Source organism: Cetorhinus maximus, chromosome 22, assembly GCF_964194155.1.
Source record: "Cetorhinus maximus chromosome 22, sCetMax3.hap1.1, whole genome shotgun sequence".
Taxonomy (NCBI): Eukaryota; Metazoa; Chordata; class Chondrichthyes; order Lamniformes; family Cetorhinidae; genus Cetorhinus; species Cetorhinus maximus.
This window is the reverse complement of record NC_135900.1, coordinates 6,913,669-6,932,169: the sequence shown is the minus strand read 5'-3', so window position 1 is coordinate 6,932,169 and position 18,501 is coordinate 6,913,669.

Sequence of the window (18,501 nt, the reverse complement as noted above, 5' to 3'; positions counted from 1 at the left end):
AATTAGTACTATGAAAGGAGTTTTATTATTAAAAGAGGTTGGTGATACAATGAGAATTTACATTCAATGATCTAGGTATAACTTCAGCAGTTTTGTATGTGCTGGGCAGAGGCAATGTAATATCAAAAGGCAGCTGTAAGCCTACAACTGACTCCACAGGAACCAAAGTGAAAAGAACCTCATTTTGAATTCGTAAGGTGAAAATGCTTTGCCTGGTGTCTGGTTAAGTCTGTGGGTTGCTGTTGCCTTAATGGAGATTAGTTTGGGAATTTGTTAAAAGTTATGTTAGTAATTTGTAGTCATGTGTATATATTTAACTTGTGTGAATTAATAAAACATTTCATTTTGTTTAATATATACAACTTCTCGAGAATTGGTGGTCTGATTTCTGAATTTAGAGTTGCATCTCAAACATACCACTTAAACATATAGGTTATGACAGTTGTTTAAAGTTTTCCACTGGAATTGTTAAATAAGTCAGATTTACCGAAAGGTTTCATAACAACATACACACAAATCACACACAGACACAGATCTCGATCTCTCTCTCTCTCTCAAACACACACACACACACACAGATCTCTCTCTCTCACACACACACACAGATCTCTCTCTCTCTAACACACACACACAGACACAGATCTCAATCTCTCTCTCTCTCTCAAACACACACACAGATCTCTCTCTCTCAAACACACACAGACACAGATCTTTCTCTCTCACACGCACACACACACACACACACAGACACAGATCTCGATCTCTCTCTCTCTCAAACACACACACACACACACACAGATCTCTCTCTCTTACACACACACAGACACAGATCTCTCTCTCTCTCACACATACACACACATCTCTCTCACACCCACACATCTCTCTCATACACACATACACACACACACACATACATATGCAGTTTCCAGCTTACTTATCGGTAAAGGGGTAGATTTCTCGCCAGGCTTAAAATCTGATTGAGCTGATCTTGTGGTCTGGGCTCCCTACCAATCTTCATGTGAAATGGGTTGTGTGGATAGTGAGCGAGGGCAGGATAAGGATAAATCATTTGGTGAGCAGCTTGAAGAGTGAGAATGAAAAATTGGACTGATTACTGGAAGCTGTTGGTGGCCATAGAGTGAATGTCAGAACAAGTGAGAGCCAGAGGAGGGTGGCAGTGTGGACAGGGTCAACAGAGGGCAGGAGATCACGCTTTCTGCCACATGTAAACTCTTGTAGCACAAATATGTTGATCCCACAAGCCTTCCAAATCTGCAGGGTTCCTTCAGAGGGTTGTTTGAAATGAATTTTGCAAATGAAAAGAGCAGCTAACTGAATGGGAAAATATTCAATAATTCATGTCAGAATTCAAATTATATTCAAGCTAATTGCGGAAACCAGGTGAGTTCATTTTGGAACTCATTTCTTCCTTGGAACTTCGGGAGTTCTGAAGAAGAGTCATGTTGAACTCGAAATGTTAACTCTGTTTCTCTCTCCACAGATGCTGTCAGCCGTGCTGAGTTTTTCCAGCATTTTCTGTTTTTACTTCAGATTTCCAGCATCCGCAGTATTTTGCGTTTATCGAATGAATTCACCTGCATTTGACATGTTCCACAGGCAATAAGATGTTAAAACGAGGCACCTTTGGTCCTCTCAGGTAGATATAAAAGATCCCGTGGCACTAACTGAAGTACAGCAGGGGCATTCTCCCCAGTGTCCCGACCAAGATTTATTATTACCCAACATTATTAAAACAGGCGGTGGCATAATTAACCTCTTTGCTATTTCTGGGAGCTTGCTGTGTGCAAATTGGCTGCCTCAATACCTTTTTAAAATGTATTTGTTCTTTAGATGTGAGCAGCAGCATTTATTGCCCATCCCTAATTGCCCCTTGAGAAGGTAGTGGTGAGCCAACTTCTTGAACCGCTGCAGCCCATGTAGTGTAGGTACACCCACAGTGCTGTTAGGGAGGGAATTCCGGGATTTTGACCCAGCGACAGTGAAAGAACGGCCGATATATTTCCAAGTCAGGATGGTGAGTGACTTGGAGGGGAACTTCCAGGTGGTGGTGTTCCCATGCGTCTGCTGACCTTGTCCTTCTTGGTGACAAAGGTCACGGGTTTGGAAGGTGCTGTTGAAGGAGCCTTGGCGAGTTGCTGCATAACAGCAGTTGTTACAACAGTGGCTGCATTTCATTGGATGTAAAGCACTTTGAGGCTGTGAAAGACACGTTAGTTCTTTGCAAGATGGATTTGCAAGTTCCTTCTCAAAGGTTCTTCAAAAGTTAATAGCATCGGCTGTTCTTATAAAAATAATTCCACTTAGCTCCAAAGTGCAGTGGCAAACCAGAATAAAACTAATGAAACACTTTGCAGCTATTTTTTTCTGTTCATGGGGCTTCTCTCCGGATGTAACTCAGTATTGCAGGTGCACCAGGCAAATCAAAACAGAAAGCAATTCATAATTTATAATAGCGAGAAGTATGCATGTGTACCAGAGAGATTTAACAAAGCACCTTGATTGTCAGGCAGTTATCTTTCTAAACCATCTGAAATATTTATTGAGAACAAGGGAACAGACTATAGTTAATGGGGATTATTCTTTCACTCCGCAGTCTCTCTGCAATATAATTTGAGTCTGCATTGCAGAACCATGCTGTACCAAATGGCCACTATCGTTTTGAAAGTCAGGCATTTGTTACGAGACAGGGCACAATTAAAACCACCTCAATGTTACCTCAATTGATTCATTCTGGAACAACTTCAAGCAAGGTTTCTCAATCCCTGATCAGCGGGACAAACTGTACAGACAGCATATGTTTGCCCTTGTCAATGTCTTATCAATTAGAACCATAGAAACGTTACAACACAGAAGGAGGCCATTCGGCCCCTCTTGTCCATGCCAGCCCGAGGACACCCAGGTGCCCTTTCTAATCCCACCTTCCTGCACCCGGCCCATAGCCCTGCAGCTTACAGCACTTAAGGTGCAGATCCAGGTACTTTTTAAAAGAGTTTAGAGTTTCTGCCTCTATCACCAACTTGGGCAGCGAATTCCAGACACCCACCACCCTCTGCATAAAAAAGTTCTTCCTCATGTCCCCCCTACACCTTCTGCCACTTATCTTGAATCTATGTCCCCTGGTTCTAGAATTCTCCACCAAGGGAAACAATTTTATCCTGTCCACTCTATCTATTCCCCTCATAATTTTGTACACCTCAATCAAGTCATCTCTCAGCCTTCTTTGTTCTAAGGAAAATAACCCCAACCTATCCAATCTCTCCTCGTAGCTACACTTTTCTAACCCTGGCAACATTCTTGTAAACCTCCTCTGCACTCTCTCCAGAGCTATTACATCCTTCCTGTAATGTGGTGACCAGAACTGCACACAATACTCCAGTTGTGGCCTTGCCAGTGTTTTATACAATTCCAACATTATATCCTTACTTTTATATTCTATACCTCTGCCAATGAAGGAGAGCATTCCATATGCCTTCTTTACAACCTTGTCTACTTGAACTGCTGCCTTCAGGGACCTGTGTACTTGTACGCCAAGATCTCTCACTTCATCTACCCCTCTTAGTATATTCCCATTTATTGTGTAATCCCTGTAACTGTTTGATCTCCCTAAATGTATGACCTTACACTTCTCTATGTAAAAATCCATCTGCCACTTTACCGCCCACTCCACTCCACCCATTTATATTGTTTTGGAGATTATGGCTATCCTCTATACTATCCACTACTCGGTCAATCTTTGTGTCTTCTGCAAATTTCCCAATCGTGCCCCCCACGTTCACGTCCATATCGTTAATATATAACACAAACAGCAAGGGTCCCAACACCGAGCCCTGTGGATCACCACTTGAGACAACTTTCCATTCGCAAGGGCATCCATCGACCATTACCCTTTGTTTCCTGTTACAAAGCCAACCTTTTATCCAGTTTGTCACATTATCCTGAATCCCATGGGCTTTTACTTTCCTGACCAATCTGCCACGTGGGACCTTGTCAAATGCCTTGCTAAAATCCATGTACACAACATCCACTGCACTACCTTCATCAACCCTTCTTGTCACTTCCTCAAAGAATTCAGTCAAATTTGTGAGGCAAGACCTTCCTTTAACAAATCCATGCTGACCATCCCTGACTAGTCCAGGCCTTTCCACATGACAGTCATGACAATCCTATCTCTCAGGATTGATTCTACTAATTTGCTCACCACCGATGTAAGACTAACTGGCCTATAATTGTTTGGCATTTCCTTTGGTACCTTTTTAAGCAATGGAACTACGTTTGCATTTCTCCAGTCCTCCGGTACCTCCCCTGTATCTAGTGAAGATTGGAAAATCATCCTCAGAGCATCTGCTATCTCCTCCCTGACTTCCTTCAGCAGCCTCGGAAACAATCCATCTGGCCCTGGTTGTTAAGGTTTGTTAATGCCAATTACGTTGATAAGGTCAAGAGAAACAGGTGATGGGTATTAATTGTCTTTGAGCACATATAAGTAGTAGGTAGCAGGGACACTGGGTTGTGTGGGAGGAGAGCAGTGAGACAAGTCAATAAACTCTCTCGATAAAGAGATGCTCTGTGTCTTGGTTTCAACTTCACCAAACAGCTTAAATCCTGTTAACATCCCAAAATCATGTAGATTTGCGGATTTCCGGAAATGGCTCCTATTTTTTCCACGCAAATGATCCGTGTTTAGTTTGGTTTTACTGGTTCAAACTGATGGTGGCTACAAGGATCTACTGGTCAAGCTGAATGTTGGTGAAATTTAGCTAAAGCTTCATTAGTCTGGAGGCTTGCACAGGTCACCAGAAGTAAAGCTATGTTGGTGTGAATCCTTTATTTGAAGGGATTATTTAATTGGAACACCAATGACCTCCACGTTCCCCGCCAAGCACTCACCATCCTGACTTGGAAATATATCGGCCGTTCCTTCACTGTCGCTGGGTCAAAATCCTGGAACTCCCTCCCTAACAGCACTGTGGGTGTACCTACACCACATGGACTGCAGCGGTTCAAGGCAGCAGCTCACCACCACCTTCTCAAGGGCAATTAGGGGTGGGCAATAAATGCCGGCCTAGCCAATGATGCCCACATCCCCAGAACAAATTTTAAAATGAGCACTTTGATTGTATATCTAAATCTGATTGTCAAATTTGCATGAAAATCTTGGCTTTAAAAGAATGAAGAGGCTGAAAAGAGAGGCTACTTCAGATTCGGAGATCTACTGAGCTCTGTTACATTGTCTGACTCTCCCCTCACTATGGCTCCCTCCCAGTTGTGGACATTGATACACTCCACTCTTGGAATCTGTCACTTTGAGAACCTTTACTGCAATTTTGTAGACTGTAGGAACTATAATCAGCCAATCAATCTCCTAACAGCTTGGACAGAACAGAAATGGGTGCCAATCACCGCTGCAATATATTGTACACTACTGATCTGAACATTATGTAAAGTGGCATTAACCAAATATGCAGCCTTCAGTGGAGTTCTTAAAGGATGGACAATCAAGGCAGCTGATGGTTTCACCAAGAGAATTGGGTAAACAATGAGTGAACATTTCATAGAGGGGTTCAAGATACTATGGGCTGTGATTCTATCCCAGGCACTGGTATCAGTCTGGTAGAATGGTGGATATCTTATTCAACCTCACAAAGTCCCATGTTGTTAAGTGAGAAACAGCCAAAGCAGTTTTTGACATAATCAGATTTCCAACATTTCAATACTGACTTATCCAAATTTTTAATATATCAAATAGCAGTCATTGGCAGAAATATTTCTATTACCTGGAGTTCATGTGCTTTATCAATGTCGTGTTCAATTGTTCCGTGTTTGATTATGTGAATCTGTTTACCATTGATGCTGACTGTGCTTGATTAGTTGAGCCTGAGTATGGGCTCAGAGAAAAGTAAACAAACTGTAGAAAGAGCTGGAAGCCAGAGCTGAAGCATGGAGTAGATATTTTAAAGCACTGTGAATAAAACCTGTTACACACATAGAAACTAGTGTCATCTCTGCATAGCTCTGAGATATAAAATAACAATAATCAGCTCTTGTAGAGTGAAATTTTCAGGGAAATTATGGGGCTAATTACAAAAGACCATAGTGTGTATCATGACTGGTGCATTTCCAACCTTGTTCTGTATCAGGGGACAATGATATTATAGATTGTGCATTGTTGCATGTATTGGTATTGCTATATCCTCAGAGAGAATAGTGTTGGGTGCATTCCCAAATGACTGGGAACCAGTGAATATGGCCAGTAGGACTAAGAGGTAGAGCAGGCAGGGAGAAATTACTGAACACAGTGGGACTGGGGGTCTGAAATGCATTTATTTCAATGCAAGAAGTATAACAGGCAAGGCAGATGAGCTTAGAGCTTGGATTAGTACTTGGGACTATGATGTTATTGCTATTACAGAGACTTGGTTGAAGGATGGACAGGATTGGTAGCTAAACATCCCAGGATTTAGATGTTTCAGGCAGGATAGAGAGGGATGTAGAAGAGGTGAGGGAGTTGCACTGCTGGTTAAGCGGAATATCACAGCTGTATGACAGAAGGACACCTCGGTGGGCTCATGCAGCGAGGCAACATGGGTAGAGCTACGGAATAGGAAGGGTGCAGTCACAATGTTGGGGGGTTACTATAGGCCTCCAAATTGCCGGCAGGAGATTGAGGAACAGTTATGTAGGCAGATTTTGGAAAGATGTAAAAGCAATAGGGTTGTTGTGGTGGGTGATTTTAACTTTCCCTATATTGACTGGGAATCACTTAGTGCTAGGGGTTTGGATGGTGCAGAATTTATAAGGTGCATCCAGGAGGGCTTCCTGAGACAATATGTAGATAGTCCAACTAGGGAAGGGGCAATACTGGACCTGGTATTAGGGAATGAACCCGGCCAGGTGGTCGAAGTTTCAGTAGGGGAGCATTTCGGGAAAAGTGACCATAATTCAGTAAGTTTCAAGGTACTGGTGGATAAGGATAACAGGAATCCTCGGGTTAAGGTGCTTTGTTGGGGGAAGGCTAATTATAACAATATTAGGCAGGAACTGAGGAATCTAGACTGGAGGCGGATGTTTGAGGGCAAATCAACAACTGACATGTGGGGGGCTTTCAAACGTCAGTTGATAAGAATTCAGGACCGGCATGTTCCTGCTAGGATGAAGGATAAGCATGGCAAGTTTCAGGAACCTTGGATAACGAAGGATATTGTGAGATTAGTCAAAAAGAAAAGGGAAGCATTCATAAGGGCTAGAAGGCTGGGAACAGATGAAGCCTGTGGAGAATATAAAGAAAGTAGGAAGAAACTTAAGCAAGGAGTCAGGAGGGCTAAAAGGGGCCATGAAAAGTCATGGGCAACCAGGATTAAGGAAAATCCCAAGGCCTTTTATACATATGTAAAAAGCAAGAGGGTAGCCAGGGAAGGAATAGGCCCACTCAGGGACAGAGGTGGGAATCTGTGTGTGGAGCCAGAAGAAATGGGAGAGATACTAAATGAATTCTTCTCATCAGTATTCACCAAAGAGAAGGACTTAGCGGTTGATTTGTCTAGGGAAGAGTGTGTAGATAGCCTGGATCATGTTGAGATCAAAAAAGAGGTGTTAGGTGTCTTGAAGAATATTAAAGTGGATAAGTCCCCAGGGCCAGATGGGATCTACCCCAGAGTACTGAGGGAGGCAAGGGAGGAGATTGCTGGGGCCTTGACAGAAACCTTTGTATCCTCACTGGCTACGGGTGAGGTCCCAGAGGACTGGAGAATGGCCAATGTTGTTCCGTTGTTTAAGAAGGGTAGCAGGGATAATCCAGGAAATTACAGGCCAGTGAGCCTTACGTCAGTGGTAAGGAAATTATTGGAGAAGATTCTTCGTGACAGGATTTACTACCATTTGGAAGCAAATGGGCATATTAGTGAGAGACAGCATGGTTTTGTGAAGGGGAGGTTGTGTCTCACTAACTTGATCGAGTTTTTCGAGGAAGTGACAAAGATGATCGACGATGGAAGGGCAGTGGATGTTATATACATGGATTTCAGTAAGGCCTTTGACAAGGTCCCTCATGGCAAACTGGTACAGAAGGTAACGTCGCACGGGATCAGAGGTGAGCTGGCAAGATGGATACAGAATTGGCTTGGTCATAGAAGACAGAGGGTAGCAGTGGAAGGGTGCTTTTCTGAATGGAGAGCTGTGACTAGTGGAGTTCCGCAGGGATCAGTGCTGGGACCTTTGCTGTTTGTAGTATACGTAAATGATTTGGAGGAAAATGTAACTGGGCTAATTAGTAAGTTTGCAGACAACACTAAGGATTGTCAAAGGATACAACGGGATATAGATTGGTTGGAGACTTGGGCGGAGAAATGGCAGATGGAGTTTAATCCGGACAAATGCGAGGTAATGTATTTTGGAAGGTCTAATGCAGAGATTATACAGTAAATGGCAGAACCTTTAAGTGCATCGATGGGCAGAGGATCTGGGTGTACAGGTCCACAGGTCACTGAAAGTGGCAACGCAGGTGGATAAGGTAGTCAGGAAGGCATATGGCGTGCTTGCCTTCATCGGCAGGGGTATTGAGTATAAAAGCTGGGAAGTCATGCTGCAGCTGTATAGAACCTTGGTTAGGCCACACTTGGAATATTGCGTGCAATTCTGGTCGCCACATTACCAGAAGGATATGGAGGCATTGGAGAGGGTGCAGAGGAGGTTTACCAGGATGCTGCCTGGTCTGGAGGTTATTAGCTATGAGGAGAGGTTGGAGAAACTCAGATTGTTCTCACTAGAGCGACGGAGATTGAGGGGCGACTTGATAGAAGCTTACAAAATTATGAGTGGCATGGACAGAGTAGATAGTCAGAAGCTTTTTCCCAGGGTAGAAGAGTCAATTACTAGGGGACGTAGATTTAAGGTGAGAGGAGAAAACTATAGAGGAGATGTGCAGGGGCAAGTTTTTTACGCAGAGGGTAGTGAGTGTCTGGAATTCGCTGCCAGAGGAGGTGGTGGCAGCAGGTACGATAGTGGTGTTTAAGAGGCAGCTTGACAAATACATGAATAGGATGGGAATAGAGGGATACTGACCCCGGAAGTGCAAAATGTTTTAGTTGACGGGCAATATGATCGGCGCAGGCTTGGAGGGCTGAAGGGCCTGTTCCTGTGCTGTACTTTTCTTTGTTCTTTGTTCTACCCCATCAAATCAGATCACTCAATCTTGTTACACTCTGTGGTTTAATGGGTAGCACTCTGAGGTGATAAGATTCTGAGGGGGTTTGACAGGGTAGATCTGAGAGGATGTTTCCCATCATGGGGGAATCTAGAATTAGGGGACATAGTTTCAGAATAAGGGGTCTTCAGAATAAGATCAAGATGAGGAGGAATTTCTTCTCTCAGAGGGTCATAAACATTTGGAGTTCTCTACCCTAGCGAGATATAAAGACTGGGTCCTTTAATATATTCAAGGCTGAGATAGGCAGATTCTTGAACTTATAGAGAAGTCAAAGGTTATGGGGAACAGGCAAGAGAGTGCAGTTTATTTTTATTCATTCATGGGATGTGGGTGTCTCTGGCTGGGCCAGCATTTATTGCCCATCCCTAATTGCCCCTTGAGAAGGTGGTGGTGAGCTGCCTTCTTGAACCGCTGCAGTCCATGTGGTGTAGGTACACCCACACAGTGCTGTTAGGGAGGGAGTTCCAGGACTTTGACCAGCGATGGTAAAGGAACGGCCGATATATTTCCAAGTCAGGATGATGTGTGGCTTGGAGGGGAACTTCCACATGGTGGTGTCCCCATGTGTCTGCTGCCCTTGCCCTTCTAGAAGGTGGTGGTCATGGGTTTGGAAGGTGCTGCCTAAGGAACCTTGGTTGATGCCAAGATCGGGTTAGCCACAATCTTACTGAATGGCGGAGCTGGCTCAGAGGCTGTGCGGTCTACTCCTGGCTCCTATTTCTGTTGCGTTTTCTGGGTCAGGAGGTTGTGGGTTCAGGCTCTGCTGCGGAGACGTGAGCACATGATCCAGGCCCCATCGCAGTAAAGGATTACAGCCACAGCAATATAACAAATACCACCACTGCCATCAATGGAAACACAGAATGTTGTGAGCTGATGTGTGACATTTCCCACTCCTCTATTGAGAGATAGGTTCAGAGTCTCTCTTTGCCCTTACACTGGTTTACATGGTCCAGAAAATGCACGCTCAGAGCTGCAAAGCTGTGAGGCAACCTTATAAAAATCAAGATTTGGAGAAACTTCCTTCGCATCTCACAACATTCTGCCCCCCTGTATAAAGCTCTGACATATCCTGTGCCTTCATCACCACCATCAACCCACTCCCTAGCATTTTAAAAATTATTACTCCATCCAACCCCTCGGTCTCCTCGGGAAGGAAACTAGCGACCAGTCAAACCCCAGACACAACCTGGAATTAAACGAAACAAATTCAAGATACGCTGGATCAATTCTACTGTCCCAGACCCAAAGGAGCGGGGAATCTGTGGGATACAGGAACCCTCGCAGCGACCTGCATTCCCACAAACTGTGGTCCAACAGCTCCCCCCAGTGGAGGTGCTGGCATTCACCCAGTGCCTTGGCTCTAACCATGAACCATCCTAGTTCTGAATTCAGTTCCAACGCTGAGGCCACAAAATTCCACAGAGAGGGAAACTCTGTTCGCTCTTAACGGAAGATGCTGACCCTTTAACCAATTTTGGATTCGGACAAAATAGAGTGAGTGGCGAGGTCGAGAGGGGTGGTGGAGAGGCGGAGCTGGTAAAGGGCATTTGACCGAATTTGACAATAAAACCTTGGTTCCGTGGCCGGCGCTGTCTCACCCTGGAGTCAGAAGGTCGTGGGTTCAAGCCCCGCTCCAAAGAGTTGTACACACAATCTAGTCTGACACCCCACTGTACAATTGGAGGGAGTGCTGCACTGTCTGGGGTGCCATCTTTCAGATAAGGATTTAAGGCGGGTGCCCATCTATCTGTACTATTTTGAAGAAAATAAGTATCCTGGTCAACTTGTACCCCTCAATCAACCACGATAAAGAGATGACTTGGTCATTTATCAGTTTGTGTGAGCGTGCTGAGCACACGTTGGCTGCATTGTGTATATTACAGCAGTGTCTACACTTTGAATGTATTTCATTTGTTCTGAAACATTTTGGAATGTCCTGAGGTTGTTAGAGGTTCAATGTGAATGCAAGTTTGTCTTTCCTGTGCATCCTTGCAACATGGACCCAGTATAACCTCTCCACCCCACCCCGCTCTCTCCTGAGGCAGGAATGAATTGCAGATTTAGAAACTCCAATCCATGCCAGAATTGTATGCAGGGAGTGGTGGTCTCACCTCGCAGTGTAAAATCCAGGGGTGTGCCACCTCTGCTTGGCAGGCCCACTCCACACCCAGTTAATTGGCACAGGGCGGGACTCCCAGCCCCAACTGGGAGGAAGTCCCGCCTCTGAGAATCAGTTGGCCAATCAAATGACCAGCAGCTCTACCATCCCAATCGTGTCAATAGGAGCAGTGGCCACTGCTGGGGACTACAGGCAGTCCCCGAGTAACAGACGCCATGGACCCATGTCTAAAGGTGAGTCTGGGGTCTCGCCGGGTTTAGACTGGCAGGCCCTAGTGACAGGGGTGTGGGGGCCCAGTGCTGGAGGGCAGAGGGGGAGAAAGTCGGTGGGGGTAGGGGTGGGGGCGCAAATACCTGTGGTGGGGAGGGGCCTCAGTTGGGCACATGGTTGCCCAGCAGGAGGCAGTCCTCAGCTGACAACAAGGCCGCCAGGTCTTAGCGTTGAGCACTTGGCCCTGGCATCCACCACCACGGGTAAAATCCCAGTGACATGGGAGGAGGCCCTTAAACGGCCATTAATTGGCCACTTCAGAGCCTCACTAGATTCACGGGTGAGGCTGACGCCACCCCAGCCGTGGTTAAAATCCCAGTGCCAGCAGGTAGGTGATGGGCACAGTGTTGCCATGATGGTGCCCAATTTTACACCCTCTCCACCTGCCAACCTGCCCTCAGTTCAGGATGGGGAGTTCCGACCCCAGGTGTAATAGAGCAAAACTGCAGAATAACCCAACACTCCCCAATATTCCCTCATGCTCCTACTGATCTTGTCCACCCAGATACATTAATACGCAGGCAACTAACCTTCAGATCCAGTAATACAGGGACCACATTCACCCAAAAAAAAGATATACCCAGCCTCATCTCCATCTTTCTCACAAGATGAATATTATTCATTCTGTTGGGAGTTTGTTCCAGATATGATTTGGGGATAATACATAAGAACATAGGAACATGAGGAGGCCATACAGCCCCTTGAGTCTGTTTCACCATTTGATGAGTTCATAGCTGATCTCTATCTCAACTCCATTTACCCAACCTTGCTGCATATTCCTTGATATCCTTATCCAAGAAACTTCTATTTATCTCAGTATTGCAAGCTCCACTTGAATGCCAGGATTCAAAGGCTTTTGAGGGGAGAGAGTTCCAGATTTCCACAACCCTTAGTGTGAAGAAGTGCTTCCCGATTTCATGCCTAAGCTACCTAACTCTAATTTTAAGAATATCACAAGAATATTAATTGCAAAGGAAACAACAATTTATACTGCATGAGAAGAGAGTGCTGATTGGCTGGCAAGTGGAATCTGATTGGTGTTGCCATGGAGAAGGCCATGACAGTTAACTGCCAAACTTCTGTTCAAATTCAAACCAGACAGGTAAGCTCTGATTGGTCATGGCATGGCCATGGGGAATGAATCAGGGAATGGCTGTCCCCCCAAGCTTTTGTTTAGTTGAAAAAGATGCAATGCATGGACATACTCCTTCTGTCTGCAAAGGACGAGGTCCTGTGTGTGAATATATGTAGCTTATAGCATTTGTAAGTGAGCCACATTGTGAGCCCAATCTTAAATTGGTTTTCAGTATAATTCTTAGCACAATCAGGGTTGTTTAGCAAGTGTTGTCCAATTGCGAAATCACATTTAATGTTGGACACTGGCCCATAACTTCCAATCTCTGGGCTGTTGAACCTGGGGGCTACCCCAAAGATGCATTGGGACCCCCCCCCACCCCAGAAGTCCAAACGTAAGGATTGCATGGCAATTCCCTGGGCAGTCCAAACTTTCCATTGGGCAATTGCCCTGTAATGGAAACCATCTAAAACTCCGATTTAAATCTCAAAATTCAGATGGTTCCAACTATCTTACAGCAATAGTTACCCAGAAAAAGTTAGAAGAATTAAAACCACCTGTAACTCTTGGGTAACTATAGACCTAATCCACCCCAATCCTCCACAGGACTCCCACAAACCCCCACCAACCCTCCACCAGACCACCCCCACCCTGCTGACTACTCCCCGAACTCCCGCAGGTCTCCCCCCAGCCCCCCACTGGGTTCGAGTACTCCCCCACTCACCCCCCCCAACTACCCTTCCCACCCCTTGAAAAAAGGAGTGTGTCTTCCTTATCTTTGACTAAGCTGCACTTGACTGATGGCCTGGGGAACCCGCTGCAGTGCACCTTTCTCACCTGGCCTGAGTCGCAATGTTGGGTGAGAAAGGTGCATTTCAGTGTAAGTTACTAGGAACCAGGTGGAGATCCAACTGTGATTGCAACTCCATGGAAGCTAGGGCCCACTATGTTCTGGGTCTTGCAAGTGGGGGTTGGTTGGGTATGGTCTGTACTTTGCCAGTTGTGAACAAACAGAAGTAGCATGTCCACGCATTGTGCCTTATTCAACTAAACAAAAGCCTGGGGAGACAGCCATTCCCTGGTTCATTCCCCATGGCAATGCCTCTACCAATCAGAGTCAACCTGCCAACCAGTCAGCTCTCTCTTCTCATGCAGCATAAACTGTTGTCCCTTTTATAATTGGTATTCTTGCTAATTGTCCTGATGAGTGCAAGGTGAAAAGCTTTGATAGCATGTCTCTTTTTTCGGCAATACTCAAGTTCTGTACCACCAAAGGAATCCTTTTATTATTTTAAACACCTCAATTAGATCATCCCTTCAACCTTCTAAACTCAAGGGGATATAAGCCCAGTCTCTACAGCCCTGTCCTCATAATTTAACCCCTTTAACCCCTGTCTAATTCTGGTGAATCAACACTGCTCCCGCCCCCAAGGCCAGTAAATCCTTCCTGAGGTGTGGTGCCCAGAGATGGATCCAGACGGTGGTCTGACTAAGGCTTTGGATAACAGGAGCATCACTTCCTCACTTTTCTATTCAAAAACCCATTGAGATTAAACAGTGTAATTTCATCCACAAGGCCCAATATTCCCGGTTCAGTGATGACCGGAAACAAATGGGAACGAGGGACAAAATCTTCACTCACTCCCATTGGACAAATTAACCCACAGATTTCCTTCTGTCCTCCACCCTCTCAGGGAGAAAACCCACTCGGTAAATGCTGAGGTTTCATCCCCTGCTGACCTTCTCACCCGGTGGTTTTCTTGGTTCCCATAGCGACTATGGTTAGTGCACTATCAATGTAGCAGATGGAACTCTCGCTCATGTGTTAGGTGTGCCCTCAGTCACGGGACTCACCCTCTGATGGAAGCTCCCTCAGGTATGAGGGGATGTCCTTCTGATCTCCGCTTGCTTGTTCCATTGGCTTCTACCGAGGAAAAAAATGGAAAATATTGAGACACGTTGAGACGGACTGCGTTCTCTTAAGTCTAGCCGATTTCCTGTGACAGCCCACCCAGCGAGCTGAGGGGTATTTGGATTGAGTGTGGTTAGAGCACGGGGGGAGAGTTGGTCCGGGGAGGACAGACCCAATTCAGTCACATTTCGGGGTAGATCTTGACTTTGTGCATTGGTGTAATATGGGGAATAGTGAATTGACAGTTACACATCTCCATCTCCATCTCCATCTCCATCTCCATCTCCATCTCCATCTCCATCTCCATCTCCATCTCCATTGACTTCTGCAGGCAGGGGAGGGGGCTGGGCAGTGGATGGGGAGGGGGATGGGCAGTGGATGGGGAAGGGGCTGGGCAGTGGATGGGGAGGGGGATGGGCAGTGGATGGGGAGGGGGATGGGCAGTGGTTGGGGAGGGGGATGGGCAGTGGATGGGGAGGGGGATGGGCAGTGGGTGGGGAGGGGGATGGGCAGTGGATGGGGAGGGGGCTGGGCAGTGGATGGGGAGGGGGATGGGCAGTGGTTGGGGAGGGGGATGGGCAGTGGGTGGGGAGGGGGATGGGCAGTGGATGGGGAGGGGGCTGGGCAGTGGATGGGGAGGGGGATGGGCAGTGGATGGGGAGGGGGGTGGGCAGTGGATGGGGAGGGGGATGGGCAGTGGGTGGGGAGGGGGATGGGCAGTGGTTGGGGAGGGGGCTGGGCAGTGGATGGGGAGGGGGCTGGGCAGTGGATGGGGAGGGGGATGGGCAGTGGATGGGGAGGGGGATGGGCAGTGGATGGGGAGGGGGGTGGGCAGTGGTTGGGGAGGGGGATGGGCAGTGGATGGGGAGGGGGGTGGGCAGTGGTTGGGGAGGGGGCTGGGTGGTGGATGGGGAGGGGGCTGGGCAGTGGTTGGGGAGGGGGCTGGGTGGTGGATGGGGAGGGGGATGGGCAGTGGTTAGGGAGGGGGATGGGCAGTGGATGGGGAGGGGGATGGGCAGTGGATGGGGAGGGGGATGGGCAGTGGATGGGGAGGGGGATGGGCAGTGGTTGGGGAGGGGGATGGGTGGTAATTGGGGAGGGGGCTGGGCAGTGGATGGGGAGGGGGATGGGCAATGGATGGGGAGGGAGATGGGCAGTGGATGGGGAGGGGGATGGGCAGTGGATGGGGAGGGGGATGGGCAGTGGTTGGGGAGGGGGATGGGCAGTGGGTGGGGAGGGTGTGGGGCAGTGGTTGGGGAGTGGGATGGGCAGTGGTTGGGGAATGGGATGGGCAGTGGATGGGGAGGGGGCTGGGCGGTGGATGGGGAGGGGGATGGGCAGTGGTTGGGGAGGGGGCTGGGCAGTGGATGGGGAGGGGGATGGGCAGTGGATGGGGAGGGGGATGGGCAGTGGGTGGGGAGGGTGTGGGGCAGTGATTGGGGAGGGGGCTGGGTGGTGGATGGGGAGGGGGATGGGCAGTGGATGGGGAGGGGGATGGGCAGTGGGTGGGGAGGGTGTGGGGCAGTGGTTGGGGAGTGGGATGGGCAGTGGTTGGGGAATGGGATGGGCAGTGGATGGGGAGGGGGCTGGGCGGTGGATGGGGAGGGGATGGGCAGTGGTTGGGGAGGGGGCTGGGCAGTGGATGGGGAGGGGGATGGGCAGTGGATGGGGAGGGGGATGGGCAGTGGGTGGGGAGGGTGTGGGGCAGTGATTGGGGAGGGGGCTGGGTGGTGGATGGGGAGGGGGATGGGCAGTGGATGGGGAGGGGGATGGGCAGTGGATGGGGAGGGGGATGGGTGGTGGATGGGGAGGGGGATGGGCAGTGGATGGGGAGGGGGATGGGCAGTGGATGGGGAGGGGGCTGGGTGGTGGATGGGGAGGGGGATGGGCAGTGGTTAGGGAGGGGGATGGGCAGTGGATGGGGAGGGGGATGGGCAGTGGATGGGGAGGGGGATGGGTGGTGGATGGGGAGGGGGATGGGCAGTGGATGGGGAGGGGGATGGGCAGTGGATGGGGAGGGGGATGGGCAGTGGGTGGGGAGGGTGTGGGGCAGTGGTTGGGGAGGGGGCTGGGTGGTGGATGGGGAGGGGGATGGGCAGTGGGTGGGGAGGGGGATGGGCAGTGGGTGGGGAGGGGGATGGGCACCAGATAGGGAGGATTTTGTATGGTGGTTGGGGTGAGGGATCGGCAATGGATGCACCCTAACCCTATTCTCTCTGGCTATTGACCCCTCTGCCACTGGAGATAGTTTCTCCTTATCTCTAATCAATGAAAACTCTCAGGATTTGAAAACCTCCGTGAAATCTCCCTCTAAGCTCCTCTGCTCTGAGCAGCTCCTCCAGTATCTCCACCAGAGGAGTGTGGGCTTGAGCCTGGGTCACTGATTGGGATAAAGATCTCCTTCTGCAGCTCCTTGTGAATTGGAAGAGTCAGAGATCGGTGAGTTCAGCCACATTCCCCTCTCCAAAGGGTCAGTCCCCCACTATTGTCAGACCGGCTGCAGAGGGAGTTCTGCATGAGACAGGGAGCTGGGAGAAAATCAGGGAGCCCGGGGGTGACACTGGAGGGAAACAAACTTACACAGTGAGTTATTGTGATCTGGAACTTGCTGCCTGAAAGGGCGATGGAAGCTGATTCAATCGAAACTTTTTGAAAGGCAGTTAGATAAATGAGCAGGGGAGATTGTCAGGGCTCCGGGTAAAGAGTGTGAGAGTGGATCCATAATTCAATCAACATCACTTAAACAAATTATAGAACAGAATCATAGGAATGTCACAGCACAGAAGTATTAAGTGACTGTTAATTTTGTCCCAGATCATTGTTTCTAACAGCTTTCCCACTGACCGGCCTGTCGCTGCTATATTGATCCTCACGCTCCTTTTTTGAACAAGAGTGTGACATTCGCAGTTCTCCAGTCCTCTGGCACCACCCCTGAGTCTAAGGAAGGTTTGAAGATTGTGGCCAGCGTCTCCGCAATTTCCGCCCTCGCTCCCCTCACTATCCTCAGATGCATCTCCTCCGCTCCTGGCGATTGATCAGCTTTAAGTACAGCCAGCCTTTCTAGTGCCTCTTGGAGGTTCATCAATTCTTAACCCATCCAGTGCCTCCTCTTTCACTCTGACTTTGGCAGCACCTGCTTCCCTTGGTAAAGACTGGTGCACTTACTACCTCAGCCATGTCCTCTGCTGCCATGGATTGGCCCTACTCCTCATTTTACTACTTATATGCTTATAGATATTATACATTATAGATATGATCTGCCCAATGTCGCACTGCTGTCCATAAATTGGCTGCTGCACTTTCTGCATCACAACAGTGACTACACTTCAAGCTGGCTATTGGCCCTAAGGTGTTTTGCAATGCCCTGAGCTCCTGAAGGTCTTAGTATAAATACCATTGACTTTCATATAACTGCAAGCCTTTCTTTTCCTTTACCTGAATAATTCTTCCCGAGAGTTGACACTGTGATCCCTATTGAAACGTATAAGATTCCATGGGGGATTCGACAGGGTGGAGGCTGAGGGGGTGTTTCCTGGTGTGGGGAAATCTAGAACCAGGGGGCACCGTTTAAAAATAAGGTGCCTCCCAGTTAAGAGGGAGATGTGGAGGGATTTCACCTCTCTCTGAGGGTCATCAGTTTTCTGAATTCTCTTCCCCAGAGAGCAGTCAGAGGTTGGGTCATTGGATATATTCAAGACTGAGTTGGACAGATTTTTGATTGACAAGGGAGTCGAGGGTTATGGGGGACAGGCAGGAGAGTGGAGTTAAGGCCACTATCAGATCAGCCATGAGCTTATTGAATAGCATGGCAGGCTCGAGGGGCCGAATGGCCTACCTCTGCTCCTAATCTTATGACCTTATGTTCTTTGGGCCAAATGTCTTCTGTGCTGTATCATTCT